Source organism: Phoca vitulina, unplaced genomic scaffold (genome assembly GCF_004348235.1).
Source record: "Phoca vitulina isolate PV1807 unplaced genomic scaffold, GSC_HSeal_1.0 scaffold22, whole genome shotgun sequence".
Lineage (NCBI taxonomy): Eukaryota > Metazoa > Chordata > Mammalia > Carnivora > Phocidae > Phoca > Phoca vitulina.
In genome coordinates this window covers 36017545-36035576 of record NW_022589725.1, presented here as the reverse complement: position 1 = coordinate 36035576, position 18032 = coordinate 36017545, and the positions used below count along the sequence as shown (strand labels likewise).

At 47.7% G+C, this 18032-nt stretch overlaps 1 pseudogene; it reads left to right on the top strand.

Annotated features, from left to right (window-relative positions):
- LOC116641997 overlaps positions 1-18032 on the top strand; it is an 87641-nt pseudogene that overhangs the window by 45400 nt on the left and 24209 nt on the right.

Here is an 18032-nt window from a genome sequence, read left to right as displayed (position 1 = left end):
GAGAAGCAGGCTTCCCACCGAGCAGGGAGCCCGATGCGGGGCTCGATCCCAGGACCCTGGGATCATGACCTGAGTCGAAGGCAGACACTCAAAGACTGAGCCACCCAGGCGCCCCTGCAGGTTTCTTTTAAATTTGTCCAGGAAGACCCTGTTACAGCCAAGAAATTTGACCAAACTTAGAGAAAGTACCAGGCTTGGGGATGGGTATGGTTTTTCCCACGATGGGCCAGGGTGCTTGAGATGTGAACAAAAGCAGGGTCTGTGTGCATGTGGGCTGTGTGTGCATGTGTGTTGTGTGTGCATGCATGTTGTGCGAACACACATGCGTGCTTATGTTCTCCTGTACCCGTGTAAGACCTATAGCCAACCCTGTGCCGTCAGTTCCTTCTTCCATGTTTCCTCTCCTCTGGGGTGGAGAGGGCCAGGGCTTGACTGGGAGGGGGAGGGTGGTGCCGAGGCACGAGCACCCTGGCATTAGGGAGCTGCCTTCTGGAAGCACATCCTTTCCCTTCCAGGGCTTGGCCGCCTTGGAGATGGAGGTGACATGTGGCTGAGCAAGGGGTTACACGGCTGTCTCCCCACCCCTCCCCCTGCCCCCTGTCCCACTTGGAATTCCAGCAAGTATCCCCTGGGCAGGTGACATCAGCCAAGTGGTTCCAGTGATTTTACTAGGAGAAGCCTGGGGGAGCTCTGCTGGTCTCTCCCATAATAACAGCAGCATTTAGAACTGGGCCCAAAGTGAGTGATGGGTAAAGGACATTGTCCTAGTCCCTGCTCTCATCCTTTGTCATCAGCTGAGTCCAGGGCTCTGGCTTGGGTGACGGTGACAGGGGGCGGGGCACAGCTGGGGAGCACTCCTGAGAAAGGACAATCAGATGAGGAATTAGATGAGGTTCCTGCCAGAAAGGCCCAGAATAACACGGGGACACCTGAAGGTCGAGCTGTTGCATCAAGAGAACATCCTGCCGCCTTTAGACCCGTGGTAGCTCCAACTCCTCGGAGCGGTTCCCAGAGCTGCTGTCCCCAGGAATTGCTCGGGGAGCTGATGGAACCCACCCCAGAGGCTCCGATGTACTTGGCTGCAGTGTGGCCTGGGCAATGGGATTTTCAAAGTGCCTGTGGGATTCTAGGGGGCTGGGAAGGAGTGGTCAGGCTGTTTGCCTTCCTCAGGCCAGGCCTGCAATTCTGAACCTTGACCTCCTGTTAGAGTCACCCGGGTTGTCTTCTAGGAAATTCTGCTAGCTGGGCCCAGCCCGGAAGTTCTCACTCAGCATATCTTATCTGGGGCTTGGGCACTGGTGGTTTTAAAGGTGCTCTGGACCATTCTATCGCACTGCCTGGGGTAAGGTCCACTGGGTTCCAGGATTTGTGACTTCTTCCTTTGGTAGGTGGATTTGTCACACAATTGGATGAAAGTGCCTCCTTTGATCTCTGGTTGAGCTGGAGGCCAGAGGCCTTGGGCTGAGCACTTAGAGATGCTGGAATGAAGTGGAAAGAGGCACCATCACTAGCAGCCCCTGCCCATGCCTTTGCTTCTTCTTTAGAACACCTCCCCCAGACTCGGGGCTGGCCTCAGGACTGGTTTTGGTCAACAGGATGTGGCAGAAGTGGGACTCAAGAGGCCTGTGTCCTTTTGCTCCCCCGATGTGCTGCGTGAGCAAGACTGAGGGTGGGGGCACTGCTGGAGGATGGGCGCCCTGTGGCAGAGAGCAGCCCCAGCCCACCAGCAGCTGAGCCCAGATGAGGCTGGAGCCACCCACCCAATTGCCAACCACAGAATCGTGAGAGAGATACACACAGGGGTTGTTTCAAGACCCCCACTTTGGGCGGTTTGCTAGGCAGGGAAGGGAGAGCAGCTTGGGGAGGCCTTTGGGTGCCGGTCTCTGCCGGCCTGCACATGGGTCAGTGCAGGTGGTCACTGCCATCTCCGCAAAGGCCAGGTGCTGTTGCTGTCGCCACCACCCACCCAGCTGGCTCGGTCCCAAGTCCTCCTGAAGCCAGGTGTGGCTGGGATGGTCTTGGGTCTGCTCTGGATGAGTCATGGGGGAACTCACGTTCCACTTCTCATGGTCGTTCTGCAGTTAAGCTGGAGCCAGGCAGGGGCAGCAGGGGAGGGTCTCTAGGCAAGAAGCTAATTTTACAATTAGGCAGGTATTTTCCCAATTCCAGTGCTAGCAGATGCTGTGTGACTCTCATAATAAAGAAGGACAATAGTTAAGAAGTAGAACACCCCTGGACTTCTCTTTGGCATGTTTTTCGCGTGAAAACCTAGACAGACATTTGATGTCTGACATTGTCTCTTCAGAAAAATTCCTCAGGCATGGTGTTCTGGATGGCTCTGCTTGCTCCCTAGGCGCCAAGAGCCCAGGCGCATCTGAGTGCAGAGAGGAGGCAACCGGCCAAGCCAGCGGTTTTCAGCGGCCGTGAACTTGGTTCTGAATGCTGCCGGGGAAGCTGCTGCTGTGGGAACACAGTGTTGCCCAAAGGGCCACCCCCCCCAGCCCCTGCCCGAGGAAACTTCAACCATCAGCAGCACATGACAATGGAGAGCCTTTCAGTGGAAAGATAAAGTGCTTTTGGAGGTGTTTTCTTTCCCTTATTGTTGCTTTTGCTCTGTGTGCGGGACAGAGACTCCATGTGAGAAACAGTTGTGGGGTCACAGGAACCATAGACATTCTGCTGTTGCTTAGAACATTCTGGAGACCTTCTGCCTGTGGAACCTGTGACGTGTTGGGCCATCCGAGTTCCAGCTGCCAGGACCTGAGACTGCCTGCTCTTCCTGGCTTGGGGCGGGCAGCAGTGGGTGGGTTTAATGCCCTCAGCCAGTGCTAATGGGAGGTGGACAGGTGACCTGGTGACCTTACCCTGGGTCATGGAGGCCCCAGGCTTGATGGGTCACTCCTTGTTCACACACCCCCTGTGCTGACCCCTCTCCCTCCTCACCCCTCCCCTCCTCTGTCTGGTGTCAGGGCATGCCTGCCAGCATTGCTTCTTGCTTTGGATTGTATTCATGGTTGGTGGCAGGGAGGGGTGGGGGTAGCCACACTAAGAGAACTGACTATCTCATCTGGGTGTCAGATTAGATTTGGGGAAATGATTTCAAAGTATTTGGTACCCATGTTAGGGTTGTGTGAGGGTTAATTTTGTGTCAACTTGACTAGGACCCAGGACACCCAGATATTTGGTCAAACATTTCTGGGTGTGTCTGTGAGGGTGTTTCCACCTGGTATTAGCATTTGAATCAGTAGGCTGAGTAAAGCAGATTGCCCTCCCTGATGTGGGTGAGCCTCATCCAATCCATTGAGGGCTGGATGGAACAAAAAATGGAGGCAGGGCAAATTCAGTCTCTGTGCTTGACTGTTCAAGCTGGGACATCCTTCTTCTCCTGCCCTTGGGCCAGGACTGGAACTTACCCCATCAGTCCTCCTGGATCTTGACTTCTCAGCCTCCACAATCACATGAGCTAATTACTTATATAAAAAAAAAAATCTCTTTTATCTGTAATAAAAATATAATTCCCTTATATGTTATAATTTATATTTATATATTATAGCAACTTCTTTATAATAACCCCCCCCTTCTCTACGTCTACATCTGCATCTATAGGTACACACATATCTCCTATTGGTTCAGTTTCTCTGGAAAATCCTGACCAGTGATGATCAAGTAGCTCCCTGTTTTCTCCTGTGGTTCAGAAGCTGTTCCTCTTATTGACAGGGAGGGCTTCGGGGTGGGAACTCCAGCCTTGTGTCATCCCAGACACTCCACAGGAGCCCTGCTAGTTTCTCAAGCTGGTCAGCACCTGCCACTCCACCCATTGTGTCTCTGTGGAGCAGCAGGGTATCTCCTGACACAAGGAGGCTCCAGGGAGTTTCCGGTAAGACCAGGGGTCCTACAGCAGAGGAGGGCCCCTGGGGAAGGGGCTTTGTCAGGCCCAGACAGTGGGGGTAAATGGAGGAACTGGGGAAGATCTAATTTCTCATGGAGAGCAGCTTCTAATTTTGAGTGAGGTGGTAAATTGGGCCTTCCTGGAATACACAGCAGAGCTGCAAGTCCTTGAAATAAATGTGGAATTACGTGTGTGTCTCCATTTTGTTGAGTATGGGGTCTGTAGTCAGCATGACTCCCTCCCATTTCTCTCTCTCTTGCCTTCTCTCAATGGCTAAGTTTTCATTTTATCTATATCTATTTATCTATCTAGACATACTATGCACCTACTTCAAATGAAAATACACATTTATTTCACTCTTACACTCAATGCAAACACACATTACATGTTATATTAAATATGAGTGTGTATATGCATATGCACAGAGAATGTTTGATTATGTCCTGGTCTGATGGGTTGAAAAGACCACATTTCCTTTGAACTTAACCTGCACTTAGCAAGCACCTGCTCAATGCAGGCATGGGTTTCTGTGGCACATCCTTTCAGAACGCCTTCATTTGGGGCCCTGGCAGATGTCATCTTGATCTAGGGGTCCAGGAGGAAAGATAAATTTATGTGAGAGAGTGTAAGTGTGTGAGTGAGAACACTGGTGGAAATTGTTTCAGAGATAGTAACTGGACGCTTCTCTCCAAGCCCCTGGAGGAAGTCCTGACCAGGAACTTACCTCCCACCCTGGGGGATGTCTTCCTAAGCTCTCCTTGAGCGGGCCACATGCAGGAATCTCTGCCATGCTAGGCACTGGAGAAGCAACTCAATCAGACAGACTGTCCCTGCCTTCATGCAACTGACCATCTCAGGAGGAGGATTAAGTGAAGACACTCAGAGGAGGCAGAGACTTCATAAAGGGTCAAAAAGCTTGGGGCTGGTAGCTGAATGGGAAGTGAAACTTGATGGTCAGGGCTGGCCTGGGATTGCCCTTCACCTGACTTACCTGTTCCTTTCTTAGTAGGGCTGCTGTGGGTCACAGGACAGACTAACTGGGGAAGTGCTTTGGAAAGCAGTGTGCACAGAGAGCTCTAAGTCACTGAATACCAGTGTAGGCACTTTAACAGCCCACCCATTCAGGTTGGTTTAGCTGGGAATAATAACCAGCAGGTTTGCCCAGTGGCTTGCTATCATGAACTCATGCTAGTTTGATGCTGAATTGATCCAGAGGTGCACTTTCTTAAATTTATTTTTTTAACAGATTTTATGTTTTAGAGCAGTTTTAGGTTTATAGCAAAATGATCAGAGGGTACAGAAGTTTCCCATATATCCTTGCTCCCAACACACACAGCCTTTCCAGCTATCAAAATCCTTACCAGCGTATTAAATTTGTTATAATAAATGAACTTTTGCTTTTGTGTCATTATCACCAGGCTATAGTTTATGTTAAAGTTCACTCTTGGCTGTATATTCTGTGGGTTTGGACAAATGTATAGTGACATGTATCTACCATTATAGTATCATACAGAGTAGTCCCACTGCCTTAAAGTTCCTTTATTTATCCCTCTCTCCTCTCCAAACCCTGGCAACCAGTGATTTTTTCACTGTCTCCATAGTTTTTCCTTGTCCATAATGTCATATAGTTGGAATCATACAGTATGTAGCTTTTCAGATTGGTTTCTTTCACTTACTAACATGAATTTTAGGTCCCTCCATGTTTTTTCATGGCTTCATAACTCATTTCTTTTTAGCACTGAATACTATTTTCTTGTCAGCATGTACCACAGTTTCCTTATCTGTTCACCTACTAAAGGATACCTTGGTTCATTACAAGTTTTGACAATTATCAGTAAAGCTGTTATAAACATCCATGTGCAGGTTTTTGTGTGGACATAAGTTTTCAACTCTGAGAGGGTAAATACCAAGGAGTGTAATTACTGGATCATATGGCAAGAATGTGTTTTGCTTTGTCAGAAACTGACAAGTAGTCTTCCAATGGCTGTACCATACCGCATTCCTGTTGCTCCGTGTTATCACCAGCATTTGATGTTGTCAGTGTTCTGGATTTTGGCCATTTTAATAGGAGTGTAGTAGTATCTCATTGTTGTTTTAATTTGAAATTTCCTAATGACATATGGTGTCGAGCATCTTTACAAATGCTAATTTACCATGGTGTGCAAGTCTCTTTCCCATTTTTAAATTGGATTGCTTGTTTTCTTATTGTTGAATTTTAGGAGTTCTTGTATATTTTGGATAACAGTCCTTTATCAGATATATCTTTTGCAAATATTTTCTCCTAGTCTGTGGTTTGTTATCTCATTCTCTTGACATTGTCTTTCATAGAGCAGAAATTCTTACTCTTAATGCACTTCACCTTATTAATTATTTCTTTCATGGACTGTGCCTTTGGTGTCTAAAAAGTCATTACCATACCCAAGGTCATCTAGATTTTCTCCGATGTTATCTTCAAGGAGTTTTATAGTATTTTTTTTTAAACTTAGGTCTGTAATCAATTTTGAGTTAATTTTTGTAAAGGATGTAAGTTTATCTCTAGATTTTTTTTTGTTTTGGCATGTGGATGTCCAGTTGTTCAGCATCATTTGTTAAAAATAGTATCTTTGCATTATTTTATTGCCTTTACTCCTTTGTCCAAGATTAGATGACTTTATTTATGTGGGTCTCTTTCTTGGCTCTCTATTTTGTTCCACTGATCTGTCTATTTTTTCACCAGTGTCCTTTTGTCTTGATTACTGTAGCTTTACAGTAAGTCCTGAAGTTGGGAGTGTCAGTGCTTTGACTGTTCTTCTCCTACAATATTGTGTTGGTTATTCCAGGTCTTTTGCTTCTCTATATAAAATTTAGAATTAATTTGTTGATATATACCAAATAACTTGCTGAGATTTTAGCTGGGAATGCATTTGAAGATCAAGTTGGGAAAAACTGACATCTTGACAATACTGAGTCTTCCTATCTATGAACGTAGACTATCTCCCCACTTATTTAGTTCTTCTTTGGTTTCTTTCATCAGAGTTTTATAGTTTTCCTCATATAATCTTACACATATTTTGTTAGAGTTCTATCTAAGTGTTTCAGTTTTGGGTGCTAACATAAAGAGTATTGTGTTTTCAATTTCAAATTCCACTTGTTTATTGCCGGTATATAAGAAAGCAATTCACTTTTGTATATTAACCTTATAACCCGCAACCTTGCTATAATCAAGTCTGATGCATTTCTTTTTGAATATCTTTCTTAGAATTCCCATTTCTCTACTTTTATTCTCCATTCGTTCTTGGATGCTGTCTACTTTATCATTAGAGCACTTAGTACATATTCATAGATGTTTTTAATTCCTGGTCTGATAATTCCAACATCCTTGCCATGTCTGATCCTGGTGCTTGCTCTGCCTCTTCTAATTGTATTTTCTTTTTTTTTTCTTTTTTTGCCTTTTAATATGCCTTGTACTTTTTTTCTTGATAGCCAGATGTGATGTACTGGGCAAAATGAACTGTGGTAAATAGGCCTTTAGTGATATGGTGGTGAGGTTTGGGGGAGGGGAAACGTTCTGTAGACCTAGGGTTAAATCTCAGCCTTTCAGTGAGCCTGTGCCTCTGGACAGTGAACTTCACCAGTACTTCATGCTTCTCAGTCCTGCCCCAAGGTGGGAAAGGATGGTTAGAGTGAGTTGGAGTTGGGTATTTCCCTTCCCCCAGGTCCGTTAGGATTTGATAAAAACCCAATGGTTTAGGCTCTGGTGAAATAGCTTCTCTTGGGGCAGACCTTGTTAAGGACAGAATGCCCTGGTATAATTCAAAATGGTTCCTTCTTGGCATCGCCCTTGTGAGAAACACAAGGAAATTTTTCTCAGACATTCACTGTGATCACCTGGTGGAACTCCTGGAAGTAAACCACAATATGGCCCCTGCCCCCAACACACACACAACTGGATCCCCCTGGAGTTTTTCACTCTCAGGTTTGTTCATACTCAGCCTCCAGCAATTCATCAATTACAGTTCAGTTTCCCATACCTGAGTGCTGACCCTCATGGAGGTTTCTGTTCCTGTAAGCTGTGAATCTCTGAATCTGTGTATCTGTCTCTCTAGCTTAGGGGTTTGCCCTTGAACTGCACTTCTCTGATGGATCTAAGTAAAATTGTTTTTTTTTCCATCTTTTTACTTATCATTAGGATGAAGTAATGACTACTAAGCTCTTTATATGCAGAACCAGATATCAGAAGTAGAGGTGAACTTCTTAAAGGACTTGGGTTGATTAATGTTCAAGATGATAATAGAACTTAAAAAATTTAAAAACCCAGTTGAATTGGGAGAGAAAAGACAGAATTGTACTCTTACATTGGCATGGCATATTGTATTTTTACAACATCTGAGTCTCTCAATCATCCTTCCTTCCATGTGAGGATTTTTTGGGTCCATTTTCAGAAGGGAGAAACTGAGGCTCAGAAGGGTTTCTTGACTTGCTCAAGGTTACACCACTAGCATTAACCCAGGCCCCCTTGCATTTTAGGGGTGGAAAATTGGCCGGCAGATGTGTCCGTTCTGTCACTGTTAAGCACCATGCACTATCATTGTTATGAATTTGAAGGCTTTAAAGTGGGACATCCAGTCCTAATTCTTCTGCCCCTGCCAACTCTATGGTCTCTTTCTTGGCCAGATTTGCACATTTATGTAACTGGTTTGTTACCCTGTGAGCATTTGAATTTGCCAAAGTCCTGCAAGATCTTATAAAAAAGATTGTTCAGAGTACAATATCTGTGCTACCTCTCCCAGAAGCATACGCATTTTAAATGAGAATGCTTGTTAACTCAAAAAGAATGACTCTCTAAGGCTAAATTTTAGGGAATGTGGTAGGAGCTGAGATTTTCAGCTTGGTTATCCTGCCTGGAGTATCTCAGGTCAGACTGTCCCTCCTGTGTTAAACTGTGTGGTCCTGGGCACTGCTTGGCACGCTGCACAAATGCTGGCTGCAGAGCACCCAGGGCTGGCGTCCTATTTCCTCTCCATCACACTTCCTAGGGGGTAGGACCTGATAAATAGGGCACTTGGGGCCAAGGAGCAGGCTATTCTGGCTCTGCTGTTCAGAAGGAAGCTGACTTATTTCCGTCTTTGGATTATCGTGGTGATTTCCCCCCTTTTTCTGACTTCTGCCTCTCTTGGCTGCCCTGTTGATACAGTGCTGAGCTCGTGAGGATTGATTCTAGATACAACACTTGAATTCAGTCAGTGACTCCCAGACCTCAGCCCTGGCACCAAATGCACCAGGAAGGGATGTCTGGAAAAATAAAAACAAACAAACAAACAACAACAACCAAGACCTTTTCCTAATTTGCAGAGATTCAAGAGGACTGAAACCGAGGAATCTGTACCTTTTTATAAAAACAGTGGTGAGATTCAAAGACCATTTCATTGTGAGAGCTTTCTAATCCAGACAGCAGTGGAGATAATAGTTTATTGGGCCCCTACATACTCACTGCTAGCTGCTCAATGCAAGGAATCTTTGTGATCCAGCCCCACGCAATACACCGCACACTGGATCCCTGTGAAGTCTATTCCAGGCATCCTACTATCTTCTCAGTAAACATTTCGGTGCCTCTAGGAGAGGAGGGTTTTTAACATAACCCCTGCAGCATTATCACACCCAAGAATCAATAATAATTCCTTAGCATCCAATACCCTGTCAGCGTTCAGGTATTTACAGTTGGCTGATACAGATCAGGATCCCCAGGAAGTCTGCCTACTGCGTTTTATTGGCATGTTTCAAACATCTCTTTTAATCCATAGATTTCTCTCTCTCTCTCTCTGTTTCTTTTGAAATTTACTTGTTAAAGGAACTAAGTCCATGGTCTCTAGAGCTTCTTAAATTTTTCTTATCACACGAGTCACCAGCAGATTTTGTTAAAATACAGATTCTGATTCAGCAGGCCTGAGACAGAGCCGGAATTCAGTGTATCTTGCCAGCTCTGGGGCGATGTGGGGCTGCCGGTCCTCAGACCAACTTGAGGAGGAGGCTACTCCAAGGAAGATTGCCGAGGTGCCGGCATGATCCTGCTTCATCTTCCCTGCAAACCGGGGGTCATTTCAGGCCCAGGTCAGATTCAGATGGATGCTGGTGATTGCACCGGAGGGTGGTGCTGTGCATTCCTTCTGATGCCCAGTGGATCTGTGCACAGCCAAAGTTCAGACCCTGTGGGGCCAGCTGCCTTAATCCCTCCTAGCCATCATTTTCTGTAGCTGTAGTTGGAGGCTGTGGCCCTGAAGCCATCTTGAACAACTTTGCACCAACTATATTGTGGTCTGGCAGTGCTGCCCTCATTGTTGCTGCATGGGCCAGGGAGGGTAGCAGGCCCCAGGAGTGTCCACCTGGGCAGTGTTTCGAGTGGTAGAGCATCTCATTAGGGGCCACCTGTAAGCAATGCTTCCTAGGATCCACGACCTGGTGTAGTCCTCCCCACACTGACTGGACTTGGCCAATGGGAAATCTGCAGAAGCTTGATAGGTCTTGTGAATCAGGGTTTGGAATGTTCCCCTCATCCCATTGGGAAGCCTAGTTAGACCATGAAATGATGAGAGAGGGGCCCAGCTGACAGCCAGCACCTGGACCCCAGGCATGGGAGTGAGGCCATCTTGTGCCTTCCGGTCCCAGCTAAGTGCCTAGGAGCGAGCCCCTGCAGGAGCCTAGCCAACCCATGTAATCATGAGAAATAACAAACTGTTGTTGCTTTAAGCCACTAAGTCTTGGTGTTTTGTCACACAGCACAGCTAACTGAAACGTCGCTGTGCAACAGCTTACCAGGTATGTGGGAGTCGGTGCTCAGTGAGCCAGGACCTCAAGCCTTCTTTGTTCCTGGGGTTTGGCAAACATGAGTTAACTCCCAAAATCTGAAGATGCTTCAAGAATGGAACCAGCTTGACATTCCTACATTTTCCTTTCAGTGTCAAATCATGGCTCCTATCCAAAGGGAGACACATGGTGAAGGACTTGGGGACATAGGCTCTGGAGTTGGACATACCTGGTGTGACTCCTGGAACAATTTCCCTGGCTGGTGTCCTTGCACACATCACTCTGTCCTCCCAGCTTCTGTGACTGCATGTTTCAAAGGCATATATCAACTTCAGGGCATTTGCGCGAAGGAAGCAAAATGAGGTAGTTAGAGCTGGAATCCATGCAGAGTGGCCACACACTATATTATTATTGTTATTAAATACCATCCATACATTAGTAGACAATCTGCTTGCTCTCTCTCTCCTCTGTTACTTGGAGTGTGGTCTGCAGACCGGAGCAGTGGCGATGCTTGGGAGCTCAGTATCGTAGCTTTTTCTGTCATAAAATAAAACACAGGTAGAGAAAACTCCATTGAATGTATGGCGGAGTAAATGATTTTAGGCAGACACCCTCATAAGTACCATGCAGGTGATGAAACGGATCTGCCAGCGCCTGAGAAGCCCCTGGGTGCTCACGTGGCATCACCTCACTGCAATGTTTTAGTCTGTCGTCCACGTGCACCCCCTGAACACTATAGTCTCCTCTTCCTCTATTTAAAATGTGATGTGTCGGGGTGCCTGGGTGGCTCAGTGGGTTAAGCATCTGCCTTCGGCTCGGGTCATGATCCCAGGGTCCTGGGATCGAGCCCCATATTGGGCTCCCTGCTCAGCGGGGAGCCTGCTTCTCCCTCTCCCTCTGCCTCTCCCCTGCTCGTGCTCTCTCTCTCTCTGTATCTCTGTGTTTCAAATGAATAAATAAAATCTTTAAAAAAAAATGTGATGTGTCTTGGGGCACCCAGCTTGCTCGGTCGGTGGAGCATGTGACTCTTGGTCTGGGGGTAGTGGGTTCAAGCCACACGCTGGGTGTAGAGATTGTTTAAGAATGGAATCTAAAAAAAAAATGTGACGTGTCTTTTAATTCCAGTCCCCTCTCCGTACCTCTTTCTTTTCTGTTGATGGATGTGGCTTAATTGGCCTGAGTTTCCCTTGTAGGGTTTTGCAGGCAGGACATAAGTGTGGCGTAATGGTTCTGCTGTGCTTGGTTTCTGCAGCTGGCTCCAGGGCCTGATCAGATACATGTGTCATCTCACTGTCCAGACCAGACAGGTGTGTTCTTTCAACAGGAGGAATGAGGGGCAACCCTCAAAAAGTTTCTCTTTTCATAAGGTCAGTGGCTGCTGATGCTTAGTGCTTGGGACTATTAACTCATTTGGGCTTGCAAAATGATGATCTATTGTTTTTCATTTATTAGCTGTGATAGTTTTATAAGGAGACACTTTTACTCATCTACTATGGATTATGCAGAGGTATGGTTTGTATAAGAAAAGGAGGGTAAATGTTTGATGCTTTCCCTTTATTTAAAGACACTGCATTGATTTCATATATCTTCAAAAAGTGACTGATAAATTTACAAAATCTTTATGAATTCATGAATTTATATTTTATGGGTTTCAATATACTGTAATTATTCTCTGTTTTGAGGCTCAATTTATCTTATAATGGGAGCCTCTTCCTGTTGGCTCTGGAGTCCTTTGGATGTGACCCAGTGGTCCTTCAGAGTGTCCTTGCTGTCTGCTACGGCTCACCTTAAACATTCAAGACCTTTTTCTTGAAGCTAAATATATTCATTGCTACTGGTTGCTTATTGTTTCTCTCTCTATATCATCTATTTATCATCTATCTATTGTCTATCATCTATCATCTATCTATCTATCATCTATCTATCTATCTATCTATCTATCTATCTATCTATCTATCATCTATCTATCATCTATCTATCTATCATTTATCTTAAAGGTAAAATACCAAATGAGCCAATACTGCCATTGTCAATCCAAATTTAGGACTTACAGAGTTTCACTTCCCTCTTTTCCATTCCAGCTGTATCTCATTTCTCCCACAGCAAAAATCCTGATTCTCAAGGCTACAGGGGTTGATAGAATTAGAGTATGCCATAATTACTGTTTTTTTTTTTTTTTTTTAAGATTCCATTTATTTACTTGACAGAGAGAGACAGAGCGAGAGAGGGAACACAAGCAGGGGGAGTGGGAGAGAGAGAAGCAGGCCTCCCGCGGAGCAGGGAACCTGATGCGGGGCTCGATCCCAGGACCCTGGGATCATGACACGAGCCGAAGGCAGACGCCCAATGACTGAGCCAGCCAGGCGCCCCGCCATAATTACTGTTTTATTCCACATTATAAGTCAACAAAATAAGAATAACAACAGAACTGACTATTGCTGCTCCCAGTATGATTGCTAGCCCAGGTCGAATTGTCTTCCCTGTGCACTCTGTGTTCTCCCACTCTCTGTGATGGCCCGGGACCTGCACTGGCTTAGCTCCAGGCTCCGGTGGCCCCCCCTTAGCTTTGGTCCTGTGGGTAACTGTGCATTCCATGTTCACCAGCATGTCTTAGGTGCGTGACCCTGCAGTCATCCTGGTTGTCTGAAGCCCCCTCAGGAGATTATGTAGAAAAGTCCCAGGGAACGTTATTTCCTGAGTTGGTGCATGCTGATAACTATGTGGTTCTCTTCTCAGGCCCAGCAGTCTGCTTCCTCCCACTTTCCTCCCACAGGTTCAGGGCTGGTGGCTGTGGGTGTTTGTCCCCCACTTTTTGTTGGGTGTGGGGGCAGCTTGCCATCTAGCTCTGTTGTAAGTGTTGTGCACAGTGTTTTGTCCCTCTGCCTAGTTGCCCATTGTGTGAGTGTGCATGCGCGGGGGCGGGGGCGGCCGTGACAGAGTAGCGCCGCTGGGGGGCTTACGCACCGATATTTATTTCTCACAATTCTGAGCCTGGAAGGTCAAGATCCCATGTCTCCTGGGCTTGTAGACAGCCGTCTTCTTGCTGTGCCCTCACACAGCCTTTCCTCTGGTATCTCTGTGTGTCCAGATCTCTTCTGATAAGGTCACCGGCCATACTGGGTCAGGACCCACCCTATTGGCCTCCTTTCAACTCAGTCACCCCTTCAAAGGCCCCACCTCCAAAGACAGTTACATTCTGAGGTACTGGGGGTCTGGGCTCCAACATGGATTTTAGGGGACACAATTCAGCCCATAAAACTCTTTTTGTGTTGGGATTTGGAGAGACTAGACCCTCTTCCCCTGCTGCCTCATCTTCCCAGGGTTTCCCTTTCATGGTTGGTTGATGTTTCTCATGACTGCGTGAGCCCGAGAAGCAGCCCCCAACCCATTCCCTGCATGTGGCCCTATTTGTAGTGCCCACCCCTCCAGCTGACACATCTAAGGGCCTGTCTGCCACGCCAGCAAGAAAACCCCATGGCAGGTGGCAGTAGTGCCCCTCCCACAGCGCTGTCCCAGCCACACAGCCATACTGCCCCGCCCAGCCCGCTGCCCCCACCCCCACAGCCACACTGCCCCGCCCACCCCGCTGCCCCCGCCCCCACAGCCACACTGCCCCGCTCACCCTGTGCCCCCGCCCCCACAGCCACACTGCCCCGCCCAGCCCGCTGCCCCCGCCCCCACAGCGGCAGTACCCGGCCTGTAGTAGTGCCCGGCCTGTAAAACCGGCCCAGTAAACAACTATTGAGTAAATGTGCAGGAAGCAGCATTGCGGAGTGGGTTCACGTCCAGGCTCTGCCTAGACCTGGCACTGTGCCTTTGAGCAACTGGCATGAAGGCCTCACAAGGGACTGACCAGGTGCCCTCTCAGGCCTGTCTTGGTTCCTCCGTTCCTTACCTGGGGAAGGCTAAATGTGTGCACTGCCTTATATAAAAGGGACTTCACAGGTAGCATTTAACCCACGGAGCAAAATCAGGCCCACCTCTTTGTTCCCTTTCTCTGCAATCAGACTTGACAGTGGGAGTTGGCCAGAACCTAGAAAATTAGGAGGGTCGCTGTTTTCTGCCATCCAACTGAGAACGAGGCTGTGGCTGTGCTGAGTGCTTTGGGGACATTTTAGAGAAGCAGTTTGCCAAAGAGAGTGGAGATCTGTCCGAAGCAGATCACGGGGAGGCAGCCGAGGGGTAAAAACACTGGCTGCGCAGATGTGACAACAGGAATTGGTCTCTCCCAGGACACTTGTCTTTGCTGTGTTTGTGCCCATCATTCAAGTATTTGCTCATTCATTCAAACAGCTCTCTTCTGGGCTTCACTGGGTAAGAGCTTCATTGCCTTCACATCTCAATCTGTGCAAAACTCATATCTGATTTCATAAAAGAAACCCTTAAATCAGGATAATCTGACTTCCAGTTCATTTTATATTACTTTGTTAAAAAAGAAAGGAGTGTGAACTGTGGCTATGTTAGGAACTGAGTCAGAGCGCTTTTAGCCAAAGTTCAGAGATGACACACTGAGCTCTGGCAAAGGTGGCAGGACCTCGGCCCCCGCCCTCAGAGACCTGACTCTGGACCACAGGATGGAGGCCCTGCCTCACGCATTCGCTTCCTCATTCAGCCACGACCTACTGAGCACCTGTCTGTCAAGCTGCCAGGTGTCCAAGCTGCCAATTAGGACAATGAACCAAACTGAATGTAACAATCAAGAAGGCTCCATTCACTCACTGGGACTGGGCGGGCAAGGGGCAATGAAGAAAGCACTGGCCCTCCAGCCACTCCTTTCCCCACGGAACATTGCTGGGTGAGGGTCAGACCCCATACAGTGCAGGCTGGGGGGTGGGCAACATCACTGGGTGAGGGTCAGACCCCATACAGTGCAGGCTGGGGGGTGGGCAACATCACTGGGTGAGGGTCAGACCCCACACAGTGTAGGCTGGGGTGGGGGTGGGGGCAGGGGTCATCTTCCTGCCAAGCAGCCCTGGACAAAAGGCTCCTGCCTTTTTATGGCCCCTGGGGGCCCGGGGTGTGCAGGAGTGAAAGTATATTGAGTCGGGAGAAGTGCCTTAGCCAAAGCCCCAGGTAAGGGGTGCAGAGAGGAGGCGCCTGGGCTAGGAATGTAGATGTCCACCAGTACCCTGGTTCTGCAGAAGTCTGCTGTGGGGAGGGCAGTTGGCCCACGAGGCCTGCCAGGGATTGCCTGTGGGCACATCTGAGAGAGCACACACAGCATCATGGCCTAGACCCAGGCTCCTCTCTGCACCTGGCCCTGGCCCAGGAGTTGGGGCTTGTGTAGTGAAGACAGAGACAGCATCGACCCAGGCGGTGCTGGCGCCTGAATGACAGTGAACCCTGACCCTGCTGTGCAAGAACCAGTAGCCGTGGTCAGGTTGTGGAAAGCCCCCTCGACAGGTTTCATTCCCTGTCCCACCATGGCACCCACCTTCCTTGTTTCATTTATATTTTTCTCGGCCATGATCAGTTTGGCCCTTGGCAGTTTCCAAAGCATTTTGTTTTGTTTTTCTCAGCCTTCAAATCCTAATGCTAGGTTCTCAAGCCTGGCTGCACATTAGAAAATTGAGGAGCTTTTAAAAGTGTTCAGTACTCAGTCCCCTTCCCTGAAAGTGCTGATGTGATGCTCTGGCTGCATCCCGCAGGTGAGCTGCCTGTGCACTCAGTGTGGCTCCCCTGCCCCGAAGGGAAGGCATCTTCCTCAGTGGGTACAGAGCTAGCAAATGGGAACTGAAAATGGGGTCAAAGCACCCTCGTTGGGGATTTAAGGCATAAAACAATTGCTTCTCCTACCAAGAACACAGTTAGAAACTGGAAGAAGTATGGTCCCAAACATGATTAAGAGGCTTTAGAAATGGAGCAGATTCTTCTGTTTCAGGACATCCTGTATATGTCCTACCTAAAGGCCCCTGAGGGGTTTGTGCTGTGTGGTTTTTCTACAACACATACACTTGGCTCTGCATCAATTTCTGTGTGATGGGGAGCAGGCAATGGAAAGTCAAAGTAAAATAAACTTGCAAAGAAAAATAAGACTAACAAGGAACCCGAAGTGGATATGGCTGATGGATATGGTTTGATGGATACTGTGACTTGGGGCACTTTGGTCAAGTGGCAATTGTCAAACATCAGTGTGCACAGTAATCCCCTGGAGGGCTTGTTAACACAGACCGCTGGTCCTCAACCAGAGATTCTAGGATTCTGACTCACTGCCTTGGGGAAGGGCCCGAGATTCTGCATTTCCAATGAGTTCCCAGGTGATGTCTGTGCTTGGCTCCACAGACCACGCCTTGAGAATGCTGGTCAAAATAAAACAGCTCTTCTCAGAAAGCCAGTGAGAAGACAGTGCAATCAGAACACTTCTTGGCAGGGGGCACTTGGGTGGCTCAGTTAGTTAAGCATCAGACTCTTGATCTCAGCTCAGGTCTTGATCTCAGGGTCATGAATTCAAGCCCTGCGTTGGGCTTCAAGCTGGGCATGGAGCCTACTTAAAACAACAACAACAACAAAAACAAAACTTCTTGCCTGAAACCCATCCATGCTAGATATTAGACTCCTCTCATTATAATTCTGGACTGGTGTTTGTTAGGACTGAGACCCAAGGTTTCTGGTGTGGGCCCCAGCATGCACACTTAAGATCTGTAATTTTCTCTAATCTGGGAAGCACTATGCAAATGCTGTTTTCCTCTGGCCAGAGCTGGAGCTTCCGACAGCCTGGCACCAGCCTGAACCCAGGTTAGTGGCCTGCAGGGCCAGTGGGTCCCTGGGTGGAATTGTGACTTTCATCAAAGGTTTCATCAAAAGCTTAACTCTGGCCAAAGCAGTCTTTCCAAGCTACATCCTAGGGAAGAGTCTTCTGGGAGATGTTACTAAGAATTCCCTGAAAAAAGTCTGGAAAAGTTCTGCATTGCATCTTCTTCTTGGGCTTTAGCATTTTAAAGGCTCTGGAAAATCCAGAATGAAGAAGCTTGCCTAATATAGCTGAACCTAGTGTTTTCTGTATCTAGTTTGACCACGGGGCACTGTCTTCTCAGCTTCTCAGCTTTTCTACTAGGATCTCCGGGAACTCAAGCTCCATGGGGTAACAGTGTGAGAAATGGGTACGGACCGTGCAATCTGGGCATAGGAAGGGGACACCAAGTCTTCGTGGTTTCGGAAAGCACATCAGAGGCTCTATGGGCCTGTGTGGAGTCACCGTCTGCTCCAGGACACAGGCAGGTAAACAGGCGTTCCTCGGGAGCGGCTCTTTCCCTGAAGCATCTGAAATGTTTCAGGAACCCACAGGGCTGGGTTCAAGCACACAAATCAAACTGAGATGCAGACACACCTGCTTCATTGTTGTTATTTACAGTATAGTTCCTTT